The sequence below is a fragment of the Eriocheir sinensis genome, chromosome 26 (assembly GCF_024679095.1).
Source record: "Eriocheir sinensis breed Jianghai 21 chromosome 26, ASM2467909v1, whole genome shotgun sequence".
Classification (NCBI taxonomy): Eukaryota; Metazoa; Arthropoda; class Malacostraca; order Decapoda; family Varunidae; genus Eriocheir; species Eriocheir sinensis.
Window position 1 is genome coordinate 2,048,168 of NC_066534.1, and position 4,405 is coordinate 2,052,572.

The 4,405-nt window shown below is 48.5% G+C and overlaps 1 long non-coding RNA gene across 1 annotated transcript in view; it reads left to right on the plus strand.

Moving 5' to 3' along the window:
• The window catches only part of LOC127003691 (uncharacterized), an 87,422-nt gene extending 84,824 nt beyond the window's left edge, over positions 1-2,598 (plus strand). The window contains exon 3 of the long non-coding RNA XR_007757328.1: positions 2,208-2,598. This is a non-coding gene — a long non-coding RNA (uncharacterized LOC127003691). The remainder of the gene's footprint in view (positions 1-2,207) is intronic.
• The last annotated feature ends 1,807 nt before the right edge of the window (positions 2,599-4,405 follow it).

Consider the following 4,405-nt stretch of genomic DNA (forward strand, 5'->3'; position numbering starts at 1 on the left):
GTGTGTGTGTGTGTGTGTGTGTGTGTGTGTTTGTTATAATTGGGGCGAATTACATGTTATATATTTCTCTATCTCTCTCTCTCTCTCTCTCTCTCTCTCTCTCTCTCTCTCTCTCTCTCTCTCTCTCTCTCTCTCTCCTCCTCCTCCTCCTCCCTCCTCCTCCTCCTTATCATTTCTCTTTCCTCCTCCTCCTCCTCTTCTTCTCCTCTCCTTCTTCTTTCCCTCCTCCTCCTTCTCTTCTTCCTATTCCTTCCTTCCTTTCTCTTCTTCTTCCTCTTCCTGCCTCACCACCACCACCACCACCACCACCACCAACACCACCACCACCATCACCACCACCACCATCACCACCACCACCACCATCACCACCATCACCAGGACAAAATAATTAAGGGGTAGCGTGACCTGTACCGCTGTTCATCCCGTTCACACACACACACACACACACACACACACACACACACACACACACACACACACACACACACACACACACACACACACACACACACACACACACACACATCAATCTTCTTTCTCTCTGCCAAAAAAAAAAAAAAAGAGTAAAAATATCTATAGAGCTGTAGATTTTTTTTTATTTATCTCTCTCTCTCTCTCTCTCTCTCTCTCTCTCTCTCTCTCTCTCTCTCTCTCTCTCTCTCTCTCTCTCTCTCTCTCTCTCTCTCTCTCTCTCTCTCTCTCTCTCTCTCTCTCTCTCTCTCTCTCTCTCTCTCTCTCTCTCTCTCTCTCTCTCTCTCTCTCTCTCTCTCTCTCTCTCTCTCTCTCTCTCTCTTCTTCTTTCAACTTTTTGTCTTTTCCTTCCATCTCCTTTATTTTTTTCATTTTTATTTTTCCTTTCTTCCCTCCTTCATCCATTCTTTCTTGTCCTTCCTTCCTTCTGTTCTCTCTTTCTTTCTTTCGTTTTCTTTCTTTCTCTTCTCCTTCTTTCCTCTTTTCCTTCATTCATTTTCACTTCCATTCATTTTTCCATACATCTACAATATATGTGTTTCCTCTTCCCGTGACGTGTTCTGAACGAGTCCATTTCCCGGTCTTGGTCACTGATATATCTTCACCCTTTCTTTGTTTACACTAATTCATGATGGTAGTTTCCTGGCTCTCCATCTTATACCAAAGCATTTTTCCGTCCATTCCCCTTCGAGTTCATTTTGTCCCTTTTTCTGAAGATCTTGTGAGGCGCCAAGCTTCTGAGCCGTATGTCAGGACTGGACTGCTCAAAACTCCTATACGAATGCCTTGTCAAATATTTGCTTGGGCGACGATATATTTAACCCGGTGGTGGTGGCAGCAGCGGGGATCATGTTTCTTAAGCGGGTAAACTTTGCTTGCTCTTGAGCGCTGGACGGGGCCTTCAGTCATGAATCGGGGGTAACGCGCCAGCACCTTATGGCTCGTTTTGCTTCTGGACGAGGCAAGCGGGTAATCGGCGGGGTTAATGGTCCCTCTAAGCGAGAAAAATGAGAAAAAATCACCTCTCACACAAACCATTTCATAATATATATCAACGCATTTGTGATCAGTTTATGTATCATCTATTTTTTGGGGTTTATATCATGGCACGAATTTGGCCCGTCGCTGCTACACGGTAAAGCCACAAATTTGACCCGTCACTGCTACACGGTAAAGTCACAAATTTAGCCCGTCGCTGCTACACGGTAAAGACACAAATTTGGCCCGTCGCTGCTACACGGTAAAGACACAAATTTGGCCCGTCGCTGCTACACGGTAAAGCCACAAATTTGGCCCGTCGCTGCTACACGGTAAAGCCACAAATTTGGCCCGTCGCTGCTACACGGTAACGCCACAAATTTGGCCCGTCGCTGCTACACGGTAAAGCCACAAATTTGCCCGTCGCTGCTACACGGTAAAGCCACAAATTTGGCCCGTCGCTGCTACACGGTAAAGCCACAAATTTGGCCCGTCGCTGCTACACGGTAAAGCCACAAATTTGGCCCGTCGCTGCTTCACGGTAAAGCCACAAATTTGGCCCGTCGCTGCTACACGGTAAAGCCACAAATTTGGCCCGTCGCTGCTACACGGTAAAGCCACAAATTTGGCCCGTCGCTGCTACACGGTAAAGCCACAAATTTGGCCCGTCGCTGCTACACGGTAAAGCCACAAATTTGGCCCATCGCTGCTGCCGGGTTAAGAATATGTATCTATAACAGTATTTCCTTTCTTTACAGCCGCGGGAACTCGTCGAGGTCAGCGGGGAGTGAAGAGACAAACACAAACACGCGCACCGCCGCCTGAAGCTTGTGTTGGCAGGCCGGTGAGGAGCCAGAGCCGCCCGCCTGCCACATGTCCTGCCGAATTAGTCACCGGAACAACACGACCTCGGCCCAAGAGAAAGTGTGAGTCTACGCTACGCTTTACAGAGGCGAGTAGAATATATGTTGTTTCGTTTACACTTGTAGAGGTATTTTCAACACTTGGCTGTCACCCTAGAGAACATGAATAAGGAACGTACATGAGAGTCAACTAGGAGCATAACGCTTTACAGAGAGAGAAAGTGGGAGAAAAAGAAAGGAAAACGAGAGGAAAAAGAGGAGAAACAGGAAAGGGAGAAGAGAAAGAGAGAGTCAACTAGGAGCATAACGCTTTACAGAGAGAGAAAGTGGGAAAAATAGAAAGGAAAAAGAGAGGAAAAAGAGGAGAAACAGGAAAGGGAGAAGAGAAAGAGAGACGAGAGGAAATAGAGGAGAAACAGGAAAGAGAGAAGAGAAAGAGAGAGGAGAATAAGGAGAAAGAGAGAAGAAAAAGAGAGAGGAGAGAATAAGGAGAAAGAGGAAAGGGAGAAGAGAAAGAGAGAGGAGAATAAGGAGAAAGAGAGAGGAGAGAATAAGGAGAAAGAGGAAAGAGAGAAGAGAAAAAGAGAGGAGAGAAAGTAGAAGCATAACACACTAACAATTGAGTCAAATGGAATATCTTGCAACACTCCAGGGCTCAAAGTTAAATACACGCTTGTAGTGGGAAGAAATATCCACCAGGGACAAAGATTCGAGTCCCTAAGTCGCCTGTGCTCCCTGTCTTGCTGTGTGGCTGTGAGACATGGACGCCGAACAGTGGCTTGGAGAGGCGTGTCCATGCCTTCGCAGGGTGACTGGAGTGACTTCGTATCGAACCAACGACTACTCCGTGAAGCTGCCTCGAGGCCTGTTGCCAGCTTAGTCCGTGAGCGCCAACCCCGGCCATACGGGCAAGTTTTTTATTTTTATTTTTAATGTCTACGCCTATAGCGCCGGTAGGCTTGCTTGAGAGGCCTGGATGGTGTTCGGCCCTAGCCCGTCATGGCGCAGGCAAGTGTTTATAGTGGCGCCATCTTCTCTTGGCTCATGCTGCCCCCCGGAACTCCTTCTTGATTCACTTGGACGGTTTCCTCTAGAGTCCGGCTTGATGGGTGGTCTTCAGGACAGCATGTGGGTAGTTTTAAGCCACTCGGCGGTGACTGAAAAATCCCAGGTGGTAGAGTGGGGATTCGAACCCGCGTCGTCCATCACGCGGTGAATGTGGGCCCAGCACGCTACCACTCAGCCACCGCCTACCCTATAATACAAAGAGGTCATAAGAATAAAATATAGCATCGTCTCCCCCAGCTTCGGCAACACACGGTGTCCCACGATGGGGCAGACGGTGGCTGAGTGGCTGGCATGCCGGTGCCGTGTTCAGTTCGCGTCCTGCCCGCCGCCACAACCTGGGAGTTTTCAGTCACCGCCGAGTGGCCCAAGACTACCCACATGCTGTCCTGAAGACCACCCATCAACCCGGACTCTGGATTCTCTCTTTAAAGAAAGGATCAAACATGAGCTCCGGGGGGCAGCATAAATAGGTAGATTAGTAGACAGTGAAACAGGCAATGAATAGACAGATATGTTATTGGTGAATGAACAGATAGATTGTGAAACTGAAAGAATTACATATTTTTAAGATAATTGGACACATTTATATACAGAGAGATGGGGCGAGAGATTGGCGGTTCGGGTGGACGCATTCGGAAGGATTTGGGATAAGGTGAAAGAGTGGTGAGGGATTGGTCTTGGGGGCAAATACATATATGGCTGAGTGGTCAGCGTGCGGGTTTCTCGTTCGCTGCGTTCTGGACGATGCAGGATCGAATCCGCCGCTATCATCTGGGATTTTTCAGTCACCGCCGAGTGGCCTAAGACTACCCACATGCTGTCCTGAAGACCACCCATCAACCCGGACTCTAGAGGAAACCGTCCAAGTGAATCAAAAAGGAGTTCCGGGGGGCAGCATGAGCCAGGCAAGATGGCGCCACTATAAACACTTGCATTCACCGCGTGATGGACGACGCGGGTTCGAATCCTCACGCTACCACCTGGGATTTCCAGTCACCGCCGAGTGGCTTAAAACTACCCACATG